The sequence below is a fragment of the Ceratotherium simum genome, chromosome 19 (assembly GCF_057802395.1).
Source record: "Ceratotherium simum simum isolate JZ-2026a chromosome 19, ASM5780239v1, whole genome shotgun sequence".
Classification (NCBI taxonomy): domain Eukaryota; kingdom Metazoa; phylum Chordata; class Mammalia; order Perissodactyla; family Rhinocerotidae; genus Ceratotherium; species Ceratotherium simum.
In genome coordinates, this window is record NC_141918.1 from 57263489 (window position 1) to 57279562 (window position 16074).

General features: G+C 43.3%; 1 protein-coding gene across 1 annotated transcript in view; it reads left to right on the top strand.

Moving 5' to 3' along the window:
- The first annotated feature begins 13693 nt into the window (after positions 1 to 13693).
- The window catches only part of ECT2L (epithelial cell transforming 2 like), a 71265-nt gene continuing 68884 nt past the window's right edge, over positions 13694 to 16074 (top strand). Inside the window, exon 1 of the mRNA XM_004422366.3 lies at positions 13694 to 13794. The gene's annotated coding sequence lies outside the window, so the exon portion shown is untranslated. The remainder of the gene's footprint in view (positions 13795 to 16074) is intronic.

Consider the following 16074-nt stretch of genomic DNA (forward strand, 5'->3'; position numbering starts at 1 on the left):
TTATCCTATAGATGTTTATTCTATAGATGTTGCATATTTATTATAGAAAAAATTTACAGATGATTTTTTAAAAAGTACTAGCAGAGCAAACCATTTAACATATTTGTGTACATACTTTTAGACTTCGTAAACTTTATTTACAATAATTAGATCATACTATTCATATGGTTTTCCAATCTGCTTTTCATACTGTGAACATTTTTCTATGGCGATAACTATTCATCTACATATAAAAGAAAAAACTTAATAGGCTTCACAGTAAATACTTAAAGGCATTGTGACCAGAACCTTTACAAACTAATCAGGGTGTTGTCTTGGTACCTGTATCATGCGAAAATTGGCAATAATAAGTATTAAAATATTCCGAGGATTTGGTAAAGGTAAGAAATCCCACCTTTCCCATCACACGGCCTTAAAATGGCTGGCTTTCTTTGAGACCAAGCAAACGTTGGCTTTAGTGTCCAGGTCTCCTGGGGTCCCGCAGCCTGGCGCTTGACCCTCTGCTGGGCGCCTTCAGGGGTTTCTGGTACCAGCAGTGACATCCGGGCTCCCACCGCGGGCTTCCGGGAGGGTGGCAAAGGAGCCCCAACTCCACCCTGGCCTTGGAGAGGGGGCGGTGGCCCGCGCAGCGCCCGACCCTCAGAGTGTGGTCCCAGGCCAGCCAGCGTCTGGACACTCGGGCGGCCATGCGAGTCCCTACGTAGACAGCGCGCTGCGGCCACGGCGCAGGCGGTGCGCTCCGCATCCCCATGGAGACGATGGGGCGGGGCGCGGTGAGCCGCGGGTCCCCGTGGAGACGGCGGGGCTTGGCGGGGTGAGCCGCGGGTCCCCGTGGAGACGGCGGGGCTTGGCGGGGTGAGCCTCCGGTCCCCATGGAGACGACGCGCTGCCGGTCCCACCCCTTTCTCTGCTGCGCGCGGAGGTCTTGCTCTCGTTTTCACTGCGCCGTCCTGAGAGCAGGCAGTCGCGCGCCGGTCTCTCTCCCACCTCACGGAGGTAAAGTTCTTGGCTTCTGGGCCCCGCATCTTTTGCTTGGTGCCCCGCGGGCACAGCGCCTGGGCCGGTTTAGTTTCCCCACGCAGGAAGGACCGTAAGCAGCGCTGGGGCGGGGCACCGGGCGCTCCTTCCGTGACCTTGGAGAACCTGAGCAGCAGACTGAGGGGCCCTGGGGAGAAACAAAAACGATCTCTGCGTAGTGAGGTTTGAGTTGCATTCTGTCTGCTCCAGAGCACTCATTTGGAATAGAGGTGAAGTCAGGTTATTGAGCAGTTTGAAAAACACTGATTTTCATAGGACTCCACACTGACTCACACCAACTCCCTTCCTTCTGCCAGTTCTCACCCTCCTTCCTGCCATGGAGTCCAAAACCGTGGGGAGTGAGTGGGCGGTAGTGAAGGAGAAATACAAAGATCTACCACAAACACAGTTCGTGGTTAGGACTGTATCGCTCTAACAGTTAATATGCTAAGATTTGATGAATAGGACAAATAATTAAAACCGTGGTACTTCTAAATATTCATCTTTTTAAAAGTACTCATCTGTGCTTATTGATAAATCTTGCCATAAGCATCAGAACAGAATATCCTGACGTCGTCTGTATTCAAGTTCAGCACAACTCGTAGCTTTTATTACGTGGCCTCCTCCACCTTAGATTTTGTAACTTAATATGTCTGTTGGATCCTGTTACAAATGAGAGGAGCCACTGATTGGGGGTCTCCTATTTTGTTCCCTTCTTGCAACAAACTTCAGAAACATGGAGAGCGCTTGTTTTACAGAGTGAGGCAAGAAAGAGGTCCCAGGTTTGTATCACCCACGCTGGAGTTTCAGTTCCGTGGAAAGCTGGGCTGCAAGCGATGCAGCAGTGGGACCTTTCCTTTTTCAGGAGTGACACGCTACGTATAAGAACAAGAGAAATCCTGAGTGATTAAGGGAGAGCTTCGTAGGACAGTGTTTTGGTTTTTGGAGAAAGGACACAGAGAAAAGATGAAAAATGGATGAGAATTTGGTTTTGTACACTTAGGTTTTGAGTCTCTCTGGTATTAGAAGATATTGCTGACTGCCATATTGTAAACATAACTCACTGTAAGTATTCTTGCCCCAGAGTAAATTCTCATCTCAAGTGAGTACCCTAAAATACTTCCCTGTCTTCCAATTTGCTGATGTCGTGAAAGAATAATGTCAGATCTACATATTAATTCAATTCGAAGCTTATTTTACCATCTAACTCATTTATCGTAATGATGGAAATTACTAATAAGAAGATCACACAAGGATAAATTGTCATAGTTGTGATAGTTGTGACACAGTTGTCAAATTCTAATAATCAGTGAAGGAATTGGGCTTTATTTAGCTAGTAACTTGCTTTTCAGCCCTTTGATGTGGAAAATTGGTGGATGTGAACAATTATTCATTTACTCATTCAGCAGATACTTGCAAGTGCCTACTCCGGTGGAGGCACTTTGTGGTAGCCGGTGTCTAGAATGGCTCCCAATGGCCCAGCTTCCTGGTGTTCATGCCTGGTGTCCCCTCCCCTCCAGTGTGGGCTAAACTTGTTTCTAATGCAAGGAAGGTTGCCAAACTTTTTCTGTAAACGGCCAGGTAGTAAATATTTTTGGCTTTGGGGCCCTATGGTCTTTCTCCCAGTTACTCAGTTCTGCTCTTGTGGTATAAAAGCAACCATAGACAATACATAGATAAATGTGACTAGCTGTGTTCCAATAAAACTATTTACAAAAATGGGTGGCAGGCTGAATATGGCCTGCTGACCATGTTTGCTGACTCCTGTCCTAACTAATCAAAAAGTGATGGTATTACTTCTGAGATTATGTTACACAAAGACTCTGGCTTCCATCTCACCTGCCCTCTCTTTTCCTCTCACTTGCTCACTTGAGTGGAAGCCAACTGACATTTTGTGAGCTAAGCTATGCAGAAGCCCACATGGGAGGGGAGCCTTTGGCTAACAGCCAGCGAGGAACTGAAGCCGTTGTTCCAACAGTCTGGGAAGAACTAGATCTTGCCAGCAACAACTTCCATGAGCTTGGAGGTGGCTCCTGCCCTGTCCAGCTCTGGGAGGACTGGAGCCCCAGCTGACACTTGGATTGTGAGAGACCCTGAGCCAGGGGACCCAGTGGAGCCAGGCCTTGACTCCTGACACAGAAACTGTGAGATAATAAATGTTTGTTGTATTAAGCCACTAAGTTTTGGGGCTATTTGTTACACAGCATTAGATGACCACTGTCATAACCAGTACTCACTATGATAGGCTCCTGTAACAACAAACAAGGGAAATCTCGCGTGTTATTTCCTCCTCCTGGACAGTCGCTGTAAGCATCAGCATGTTAAAGGTCCAAAGCAGCCTACAAAGAAGAAACATAGTTAATTTTGTTCAGTCAATCATTTCCCAAGCATATTTAACCACAGACCCTGTTTTTCTGGGAAATACGTATTAATCTCTTATGGAGCTACTATTTGGAGAAGTCTAAAATGCTGGAATATGAAAAGAGAGCATTCCATTTAAAGAAGTAGTAACTGCCAGCTGCCAATTGTCCCTGGGTTGAATAACTACTCAGTAGAGTTGACATCTTAGAGAATGAAAATAATCCTGTGGAAATTTATATCTCTGTCAGTCTATATCTATATTTATATGTATATCTGTCTATGATGTACTGTAACCACAAATTTAAGCCCCAAGCAGAGGTAGTGACTATTCTTTCTGTAATGTTGCACTCTTTATGTAACTTAGTAGTCCCTTAACACAGAGGATAAGAACAACTTGGAGAATTTGCTAAATAAAAATCCCTTACATTGGCTCGTGGAGAGATTTCGCATAACAACAGCTGGACATCTTGTGAATCTTAGGATTTGTTTTGATTTAATGTTGATTCAGGAGGAGGTATTTAATTCCCACATTGCCTTGAGGTTTTTATCTGAACAATGCATTATCAGACGGTCATTTGCCAAAACACGTCACTGCCTTTCTTTACACATGAGAAGATTGTGGCTCAGAGACTAAATTACTTGTCAAGCTTCAGTCTGGGGGGTCAGAGCAGGGTTCCAGATCTGGTGCTCACTGCCATGCTGCCCTCTGTCCTATTTCTAAAATTGTTTCTAATGTGGTACATGCCTTTCCCATATATTCATTTTTAAAATGTGCTTCTGTCTTATTGATGTGTAGTAAGAGAGGCAAGTGTTTGTCTTATTCTCAGAAGCTTCTGGCTCTCCAATAAAGTTCCTTCAGCTGCTCCACGCCCCATTGTTCTCTCTCTTCTTGGAATTTATAGCAACAGAGAGTTGATTAGAAACTTAGACATTTCTGATGCTTGAAGCCCAGCTATAATTTCACCAAGTGGTCATCCAATTTCTGTTTTAACATCTCCAGCAATGGGCAGAACCTCCTGAGACAGCCAAAGCTGCTGAAGTGATTGTTTTCCCGCTTAGATTGATCCAAAATCTGTCTCTCTATCATCCATTGTTCTTAATTTTGTCTTCTGGGGATTCACAAACCATGTGTAATTGGTTTTAGATATAAAAAGCCTTCAGATAGTTGGTGTGTGTGTGTGTGTGTGTGTGTATAGTGTGAGAAAAGGGTCCAATTTCTTTCCCTTTTTAAAAAACAGATACTCTGGTTTCTATAAATGGAAAAATCCATCTCTTCCTCTTTGATTTATCACCTAACAAGTGTCCATTTATATATGAGTCTGTTTTGGAGTTTCTCTTCTCTTCCCTTGGTTTGGATGTCTGTCCCTGTGCTAATACCGTGTCATCTTATTACTCCAGCTTTGTAGTAAGTCTTGGTATCTAGAAACATATCTCCCTTTCTTGTTCTTCCAGACTGTCTTGACTATTTTTGGCCCTTTAACTTTCGTAAATATTTTAGAATCAGCTTTTCAAGTCTCTCTCGCGCACACACACATGCACACCCCACAATAGCTCTTGGGATTTTTTATTAAGATGTCATTAAATCTGTATATCAATTTGAGAGAATTAATTAATTTTTTCATTCTTCTGAGGATCTAATTCATATAAAACATATCTTTCCATTTATTTAGGTCTTTAAAAACTTTTTTCAATAAAGTTTTTTTTTTTAATAATTTTTATTTTATTTTTTTGTGAGGAAGATCAGCCCTGCGCTAACATCCATGCCGATCCTCCTCTTTTTGCTGAGGAAGACCGGCTCTGAGCTAACATCTATTGCCAATCCTCCTCCTTTTTTTCCCCAAAGCCCCAGCAGATAGTTGTATGTCATAGTTGCACATCCTTCTAGTTGCTGTGTATGGGATGCCGCCTCAGCATGGCCTGAGAAGCGGTGTGTCAGTGTGCGCCCGGGATCCAAACCGGGGCCGCCAGTAGCGGAGCGCGCAAACTTAACCAGTAAGCCACGGGGCCGGCCTCTCAATAAAGTTTTATAGTTTTCTTTATAAAGTTTGTACTTTTATTTTTTCTAGGTACTTAATAGTGTTTGATGTTATTGTAAATGATTATTATTTTTTAAACTTCTTGTTTTAAATAGACGATATAGAAGAATATGCAAATCATAAGTGTAGAACTTAATGAATTGTAAGGTGAATTCACCTGGGCCCCCACCACTAGATCATTACCAGGACCCCAATACCTCTCATGTCCCTCCCCATCATTATCCTCTCTTTCTTCCCCAGAGGTATCCATCATCCTAACTTATTACTCTGTAGTGTAGAACTTTGCATAAATTAAACCGTACGAAATGTATTCTTTTGTTTCCAGCTTCTTTTGTTGGTGTGTGATTTCTACATATTGTTGTGTGTAGCGCAGATTGTTCTTTCCATTACATGAATCTATGACATGTAGCTTTCCATTACATGAATCCATGACAATACATTTATCCATTCGATTGTTGATGGATGCTTGGGTTGTTTCCAATTTGGAGCTATCTGATGCAGCTGTAAATATTCTTGTGGTTATTTTTGGTCCACATGTTCATATTTTTCTATTGGGTCAAGTGTATGCATATGTTAAACTTTAGGAAATAATGCCAAACAGTTTTTCAAAGTCCTTACACCAATTTACATTTTCACCAGCTGTATGCAAGAGTTCTGGATGCTCACCAACACATGGTCAGTCTAGTAGCTTGAAACAGGAATCATTATTTTTCACAGTTCTATGGGTAGGATGGCTTCACCTTGGCAGTTCTTCTGCTTCCTGTTATAGTCTGGGCTCATTCATGTGGTTGCATTCACCTGGGAGCTCAGTTGAAATAGGGTACCCATTGGCCCACCCCGTGGCTTAGCGGTTAAGCGCGCGCGCTCCGCTGCTGGCGGCTCGGGTTCGGATCCAGGGCATGCACCGACGCACCGCTTCTCCAGCCATGCTGGGGCCGCGTCCAACATGCAGCAACTGGAAGGATGTGCAACTGTGACATACAACTATCTGCTGGGGGTTTGGGGAAAAAAAGGGAGGAGGATTGGCGGTGGATGTTGGCTCAGAGCCGGTCTTCCTCGGCAAGGAGAGGAGGATTAGCATGGATGTTAGCTCAGGGCTGATCTTCCTCACAAAAAAAAAAAAAAAGAAAAGAAATAGGGTACCCACAATGGCATCATTCACACATCTGGTGCTTTGACTGGGGTGGCTGAAACAGCTGGGGGCTGACTCAATCTTGATCTCTCCATGTGGTCTCTCATCATTCAGTAATCTAGCCCAAGCTTATTTACAGGCAGCTAGATCCCAAGAGTGCAAAAATAGAAACTGCACATCTTCTTAAGGCCTAGGCCCGGAAGTCACACATCTTCACTTCCACAACATCCTATTGGCTAAAACAAGGCAGTGCTAATGGAGATTCAAAGGAAGGAGGGCAATAGATTCCACCTTTTGATGGGAGGACTGGTATGCATGTACTGGGATGGGAGCATTTTTTCCCGGCCATATACAGACAACAGACCATGTTCCATCCTCTGGCCACAATCATTCGTATGCTTTTCGCGTGCAGAATACATTTACTCCATCCCAAGACACCCAGAATCTCATCCAGTTATGGTATCAGGCTTGAAGTCCAGTTTCTTGTGATCTGCATCAAGTCCAATTGCAAATGAAGCTCTTTGTCCATGGCTCCTCTTGACCTGGAGACCTGTGGACTTAGCTGTCTCCCAGACACCTGGCTTACGCTGGTGAAACACAAAAGGGGCAACCACAGCAGTCTTTCCTGTTCACAAAGGCAAGAAACAGAGGCACAGGGCAGTTGCTGGTACATAGCAAGTCTAAAATTCATCCAGGCCTATTGCTCTGATTATCCCTCAATTGTGGTCCAGGTCTATGCCCTGGAAGGGGTCTCCTAATAATTTTTCTCAGCTTCTCTTGGCTCTGTCCTCTGAGTCACCCATCCCTTTCAATGGGAAATGAGTTCTGGTTGCAGCTGCATAGCTTTCTCAGCCTGCTTCTTGCCTGTAGAAAGTGGGAGGCTCGGAGGCTATTTCTTGGTCCCTTTTGTTTCAAGCTGGTCATGCTTTCACCAGAACAATCTTCTTGTCAGTTTTGTGGGCTTTCTGTGTATCTAACTAGAATCCGTTCTATTAGATGAGAGTTAAATCCACAAATCTCTGTGAGATAGGCCCTTTCTCCCTGTGCAGACACTCAGAGTGCTGGCACAGTCTTTAAGATTCTCAGAAACTCTTTTATTTTCTAAGTGAGAGAGTCTATAAGGTGCCACCTTAAACCTTTCAAAAACTTTATCATGGAGGTCTTTAAAATGAGGCCATTTATTACTTTGAGACTTTTTACTGGCTGACGATACTGTACTAGATGTTTTTTTTTGCTGAGAAAGATTAGCCCTGAGCTAACATCTGCTGCCAATCTTCCTCTTTTTGTATGTGAGCCACCGCCACAGCATGGCCACTGACAGACGAGTGGTGTAGGTCCAGACCCAGGAACCAAACCTGGGCTGCCGAGGCAGAGTGTGTCAAACTTAACCACTAGGCCACTGGGGCTAGCCCTAGATATTCTTTATTTCCACTAAATTCTACTCAAAGACTACATGCATCTTTCAGGGCATTTCATGTCTCTCTCCTTGTATCTCCCTGTATCCTAAAGAAGCCAGTCCTCACTTTTGGTATCCTGCCTGGAATCTCTTTAGCCAGGTCTACATACCCCATGGCTCATTGTCTGTTGTCCACATTAATGCAGGCAACAGTGTTAGTAAAGATTCCGCTGCTGTGTAACACAGGTCACCCTTGTCCTGGTCTTTCACACAACGTTGCTGCTCTTGTAGCCTCGTCTACAGTCTCCTCACCTCCCTTCCAATTTCCACTGCCACCCTTTCCAGAAGTCAATGCCAGATGCTTTAAGTTATGTTATAACAATGCTCTACTTCCAGGTACCAGTTGTTATTGCTGAAAACAAACCAACCCAAACTTTAGTGGCTTAAAACAATAATCATTTATTGTTTCTCATGATTCCAAGGGTCATCTGGGCCCAACTGGACAGTGTTCTACTCCATGAACCCACCCTGCTCACTAGAGCAGAACCGCTCACTGGAACCTCTCACTAGAACCAGCACTGCCGCCTTTGTCGTAAATCAGACGTCCTCCGTATACCTGTGAGTCTGTCTCTGGACTCCTCGGTTCCGTTGGTTTATTTGTCCTTGTGCCACCGTCTCATGCTCTTCCTTACACTAACTTTCTAATGAGTAAGTCCTGATGTCGCGTGCAGTAGCTCTTACCACCTTGTTCTCTTTGGAGTTGTCCTTGCCATTCTTGGCTCTTTGCGTGTCCACACACATTTTATACTGAGTTTATCAAACACGCACACACACTCCCGTACCTGCTGGGTTTTGATTGAGATTGTATTGAGATTGATCGATTAATTTGGTAGAACCAACATCTATATAGATATATACTATTATTTAGATCTTTAAAAATTTGTCTTGATAAAATTTTTAGTATTCTATGTGGAATTCGTATCTCTCTTTGATTTAAATTGGATTTAAAAAATCGTTACAAGTGATATATTCTTGTTTAATAAATGTTTGTTGTTAGTATACAGAAATACAGATTTTTTAATGTTGCCCTTGTGTGCAGCAATTTTGCTAAGCTTATGCATTAAATCTGATGATTTATCTGTAAATTCTTAGTATTTTCTACATACGATTATGCCTTTAATAAATAATGACAATTTTATTTTTTCCTTTTCAATTATTTTACATGTTATTTTATTTTCTTGCTTTATTAAATTGGACAGAACCTCCAGAACGCTGTTGAATAAAGGTGGTAGTAGCAACCAGAGGGAAAATTTCAGCGTTTTGCTATTAGTTTAATGTTTGCTGTGTTTCTTGTAACACCTCCTTATTTGGATTAGAAATTTCCTTTGAGTCCTAGTTTGCTAAGATTTTTTTTTGTTATAAATGGGTGTTGAAGCTTATCAAATGCACTTTTTGTATCACTGAGATTATCATATAATTTTTCTTTTTTGTTTTAATGATGAAAAGTACATTGATTTTGTAATATCAAACCAAATTTGCATTCCAAGAATAAATCCAACTAGGTGGTGATATATTATCTTTTTTATGTATTTCTGGGTTTAGTGTTCTAATATTTTAGTTAGGATTTTTGCACCCATGTTTATGGTAATAAACCTATAGTATTCCTCCCTTGTAACATCCTTGTTGAGTTTTGGTATCAGGTTATGCTGACTTCATAAAAGGACTTGGGAATAATTCTCATTTTTTCTATTCTCTGGAAGATTTTGTGTAAGTTTACAGTTATTTCTTCCTTAAATGCTGGTAGTTACAAATATTGGTTCCAGGAGTAGCATGCTACCATAACAACATTCCAAATTATGTGGCATTAACATCCAATCTGACAGCATGGGACACTGGGAAAGATGGCAATCCATGTTATGCAGTGGAAAAAATTTTGTAAAACTATAGTCTTGAGTAGAGTGAAGGACATATAATGTACCTAATGAGCTTGTACTTTATGCAAAGAGGTAGAAAATTAATGTTATTAGAATGAGTTCTTATTACTGGCTGCATTTGCCAAGGTACCACACGAACTAGAGGAGCTCGGGAAATATTTGGCTGGTTCGCAAGCAGGAACATAAAGGAATTCAGAGACAACTGAAAAACTCAGGTACTCGCAAGATTGGAAGGTACAACCGATTCTCATCTTCCTCTGGTGAAGAGACAATGGAGACTGCCTTTGGGCAACAAATGCTGCTTAAAACTGCCTGGTGACAAGGACCAGGACGTGGGTATGGCTGTCACACTGCTGTGAGGACCTCTGAATGGAACAAGGTGGCGCCCAGCCATACTTTCAGTGGGAAAAATACCTCAGGGAAGGAGACTTAGGGTTTGGCTCTTCCTAAGGAAGAGCCGATAGGCTCAAAATACTTGCAGTTAAATTCAGAGAGAGAGAAATGTCTCTAAACCATCGTGGCGTATAGCACTGCCTAGAGTCAAACAAAGAACGTGAGATAGACTTTGAGAAAGTGGTCCAAAAGAGAACGTGATTGTTTGAGACTGAAGTGATAATTAGGCCCCAGCCTTCTGCAGCAGGATTCAGAATCACTATGGATTAACTCTTATATGTCATTCTTCTCCTTTACAAATGGGAATATTTATTGCAGTTATCCTTTCCTTTTGCTACCACTCTTTATATGGTGATTTGGGGCTAGAGACAGATAACTTATCTTTTTAGTCAGAGAGCTCTAGATCAAGAGGAGCTATATCTGGATCTGCAGAGGCTGTTACCAGTTGTTCATATCTCCTGGGATCTAAGCTAAAAATATTGATAAGATAGAATTTTGGGGTTGTCTCCCTTAAGAAGTGGGTGAGTATGTTCTGCGTGTGGGAAAAGAAGGGAACTGACCCAAAGAGTGAACTGTGATAGACTGTATTCCTGTTCATGCCCTTGTTTCATCCCCTCCCCTTGAGTGTGGGCTGGACCTTATGACTTGCTTTTAACTAACAGAATAGAGCAAAAGGGGTGGGATGTTATGTGTGAGGTCAGGTTACAAAGATCCTGGCTTCCCTCCATGTGCCCTCTCTTGCTTTTCGTTCGCTGCCTCTGATGGAAGCAGGCTGCCGTGTGAACTGCCCTGTGGAGAGGCCCATGTGATAAGGAAGACAAGGGAGGCCTCCAGCCGCCAGCCCATGAATAGCTGAACCTGCCAACAACCGTATGAACGAGCTTCACACCTTTCAGATGAGACTGAAGTCCTGGCCAGCACCTTGACTGCAGCCTTATGAGAGACCTTGTAGCAGAGGTACCTGTTATGGACTTAATTGTGTCCCCCCCAAATCCCTATGTTGAAGCCCTGACCCCTAGTATGACTATATTTAGAGATAGAGCCTATAAAGAGATAATGAAGGTTAAATGAGGCCTTAATCCAATGGACTGGTGTCCTTATAAAGAGAGGAAGAGACACCAGAGATCTCTGTCTTTCTGTCTCTCTCTCTCTCCATGTTTGCACAGAAGAAAAGCCTTGTGAGGACACAGTGAGAAGGGGGCTATCTACAAGCCAGGAAGAGAGACCTCACCAGAAACCAGCCCTGACAGTTTGGACAGTTTGATCTTGGACTTCTATCTTCCAGAACTGTGAGAAAATAAATGTTTGTTGTTCAGGCCACTGAGTCTGTGGTATTTGTTACGGCAGCCCTGTAGACTAATACACTACTCCACTGAGCTGGCCTACCTTCCTCACCCACAGGAACTTTGAGATAATAAGGGTTTGTTGTTTTGAGCTGTTAAATTTTGGGGTACTTTGTTATGGAGCAATGGATAACTAATACATTAGCCTAATTTTTTCCTCTGCATCCTCTTTGACTTGTGTCCTCATATGTAGGCAGGTAGGGTGCCCTCTTGAGCCCTTCAGATTCTTGCTTTCCAGGGAAAGATAAAGTCAATATTCCTGGCTGATAAGGAATCATTCCAGTTTCTGAGTCGTTTTCCCAGCAGAGTGAAAAACAGCTCTGGTTTAGATTCACATTTGGCTGCAAGTAGATGAGGACAGGATGAATCCAATGACTTGGAGTTCGTGAACTTGTGTATATTTGTGTAGATTATCTTCCGTGGAGATACATGTATATAAATTGCTGTAATTATGTCTGTGTAAATGAACTGCTATAATTATGTAATTCCTATGAGGACAACATTAATATACTAGATGTTTCTGGGTAATCTTTTTTTTTTTTTTGTGAGGAAGATCAGCCCTGAGCTAACATCCATGCCAATCCTCCTCTTTTTGCTGAGGAAGACTGGCCCTGAGCTAACATCTATTGCCAATCCTCCTCCTTTTTCTTCCCTTTGTCTCCCCAAAGCCCCAGTAGATCGTTGTATGTCATAGTTGCACATCCTTCTAGTTGCTGTATGTGGGATGCCACCTCAGCATGGGCAGACAAGTGGTGCGTCGGTGCGCGCCCGAGATCTGAACCCGGGACGCCAGTAGCAGAGCACGTGCACTTAACCGCTAAGCCATGGGGCCGGCCCCTCTAGGTAATCTTAATTAAACAACTATTGAAATGAACCTATGGTTCCTAGAACTGGAAGACAATAATTTGCTGGGATGTCAGTCAAAGATTCTTCCAGGAAAACCCTGGAAATGGAGAGCTTCCACACAAGATTCAGTGCCTGGACACCTTTTAGCAACAAGTCATTAAATAGACAGGTGAGTTACATACTCTAGAATAAAATAAGTTTAATTTGTAAGGTTAATTTTACTGTGATACATTGGGTCTCATGTTGCCATATTAAACAAAAAAAAAAACACCTCTAAAGAATTTAGTTTATGAGTCACTTTAAACAAAAATAAAACTACATTTGTCTCTCCCAAAGATGGTCTCTTCTCACCCCAGTCCCCAGCTCCTGCCTTATGGGAGGTTCAGGGTCTGCCTCCCTCTCCTCTGTCCTCCAGGGACAAAATAAGAGCCTCCAGGGCTCGCACTCTTTGCTGAGTTGGGGAGGGGTAGACAGGAGGTGCTTTTGGTGATGTTCTGGTGTGGAGAGTATCGGTGTGTGTTTCTCTAATCCTCTCTTCCCTCCTGAGCTGACAGAATGGTTTGGTGTCCTGGGGATGCCCCTCCTTTGAAAGCTGTGGAGGAGGTAGTCACGCAATGGCTCCAGCAGCTCTGCCAGACCCTAATAGAGAAGGCTGACTGGTCCTCACAGCTCGAGTCTGGGTCAGGCGCATTCACAAGGGAGGGGGACTAGCCATCGTCACCTGAGCAGAGCTGGACTGAAACCCAGTTTGGGAGACGCTGGTCCTTGGTGTTCGTCTTCCCTAGAGACACGTCTAACAGTGGCTGTTTAGCAATATGTACTAGCTTTCATTTGGTGGGTGCTATGAAGATGCAGGACTGCGGGTTAGTGAAATCATACCTACTTCAAATGGCCGTTTTCACAATTAAACAAGTGTAGCCTGTATGTGCTTTCAAGACGAAATGTTTGGAATCTGTTTCCCCAGGCCCTCCTTGGGCCCCTCTATAGTTACACTCCCTGCCCGCCTTTCCCACAAGCCCCCCCAACACTCCTGGACTGGTCTGTGTCCCTGGATAAAAGCAGCTTCACTAAAGGGAGAGACCCTGCCACATATGTGAAAGTGCTTTGTGGGCTATAACTACTGCGCAAATGTTCGCTGTGAGGTTGTTAGATTGCCTAAGGGTTGCTTAGCAGCTAAGAATATATTGAACTGTATAGGAAAATGTCATTTTTCTCCCTTATAGCTCTTTCAGGAAAGAGTTGCTCTCATAAGTCATTGGTTTGACCTCTGGACTAACAAGCAACGTGAAGAATTCTTATTCACGATTTTTTTACGCTGCACTAAATCACAATTAAGGTAATGTAGCCTAATGATGTGATTATCATTGGTTCTTAAAGAAAATTAAATATAGTAAAATGTTTATATAACCTTTAAGGGTGTCTTTTTTTCCCCTAGAAAAAACAGAGCAATTGATATTTTAAGGTTTATAAACAGACTCTTATAGTGCTGCTCCCTCCTTGAGGGTGATGTGCAGCCTCGGGGGCCTCACCACCTTCTTACCACAGTGGAATGGTTAGTTTTTGCAGAAGCTTGTAACTAGCTTCAGCTGGGGAATTTTTTATTTTCTTTTATTTTTTATTTTTCTCCCCCAAAGCCCCAGTAGATAGTTGTATGTCATAGATGCACATCCTTCTAGTTGCTGTATGTGGGACATGGCCTCAGCATGGCCGGAGAAGCGGTGCATCGGTGCGCGCCTGGGATCCGAACCCGGGCCACCAGCAGCGGAGTGCGTGCACTTAACCGCTAAGCCATGGGGCCAGCCTCAGCTGGGGAATTTTTAACATTCTCTTAGTATATTAAATTCTCCTTGGAACTGTCAGACAGACAATGTATTTCAAGTAGATGTCTGGTGCGTAGGTAGGCACTCCATAGATATCCGTTACGAGAGTGGATGGATCTGAAAAATAGCTGAGAGGTGACCACGGTAGCAACACTTAGGGATATGGCCGAGACTTGTAGGCGGTGTCACTGACTACCAGTGGTCCTTGTTCTTATTCTTACCCTCCCTCCTGTTATGTCTGCGAGTTACTTTGAAATACTCCGGCAGAGACCACCATGTGACACTTGAAATTATGAAGAATGTGTTACTTGAAATTACACCTGGGGCTGCTGATGTTCCGATCAGGAAGTAATACTTTGGAGGGGTTAGCCAGCATCATGTTGGGAAGGTCACACTGTCTCAGCTATTACCAGATACTTTGCTAATTAGCATAGCAAATATCAGACATTAGTTATTATCAGAGCAACGAGTGCCTTGTTAACTTGCCAGAGGAGTGTTAGAAATGGACTCTCTGGTGAAATTAAAGGTATTCAAATATGAGACTGACCAAAATATTCCAGAGAGCCCTCCAGCATGCCTGGACCTGGGTGAGGAATCCAGCCAGGCCAGAGCAGGTGCTTGTGAGGATGGTTTCCAGGCTTCATCCCCAAATAATGGCCTTGTCAGTCAGGGATCTCTGGTAGCCCGAGGCCAACAATGAAGGCAATAACAGAATCCTGCTTCTGGAAACTTGTCCTTTCTCAATCAAGTGAAACTCACCCAAAGGACAGAGAGCTGGGGCTCCATCGAGCCTGCAGAGGAGACTGTGACGTGGTTTGGTCTTATTTCCTAAGGTTTGCTCAGTGAAACTCTAGCTATGACATCACTGGTGTTAGTTGGTTTCACTACAACCTGGTGGTGAGGCTGGGGGAGAAGCTAACCTTCGAACTTCTTAGGTTGCTACCAAAAAGTATCTGAGAGCACAAGACCAAACTGGCTTATTTTAGTTTGCAACACCTGCGTCCCACTCTTTCTTATGCCTCTTCCTGTGCATCTCTTTGGGTCGGCCTTTTGATCTCTCCTACCTGCTCGCTCAGCTTCTGCACTGTCAGCTTTCTCCTGTGTTCATGAGCACGTGGTGGATTGTTAACCGACTGTCCGTGATGGAGTCACCAAGTCACAGGTGAGAGACAGACACTTTCCTGGCTGTGTTGACAGAGGCTGCAAAGAGAGGCCCCAGAAAAACAGGCTCTTCAGTCAATGCCTAAAAATCAAGGAAGGGAACTTTTTTTTTTCCCATGGATTTTTTTTTTTTGATGTTATAATAGTTTATAACATTGTGAGATTCCAGTTGTACATTATTATTTGTCAGTCACCACATAAATGCATCCCTTCACCCCTTGTGCCCACCCCCTAACACCCTTCCCCCTGGTAACCACCAAACTGTTCTCTCTGTCCTTGTGTTAGTTTGTATTCCATATATGAGAGAGGTCATACAGTGTTTGTCCTTCTCTGTTTGGCTTATTTCACTTAACATAATACCCTCCAGGTCCATCCATGTTGTTGCAAATGGGATGATTTTGTCTTTTTTTATGGCTGAGTAGTATTCCATTGTATATATAGCACATCTTCTTTATCCAGTCATCAGTCAACGGGCACTTGGGTTGTTTCCACTTCTTGGCTATAGTGAATAATACTGCAATGAACATAGGGGTGCATAAGCCTCTTTGGATTGTTGATTTCAAGTTCTTTGGATAAATACCCAGTAGTGGGATAGCTGGATCATAGGGTATTTCTACTTTTAATTTTTTGAGGAA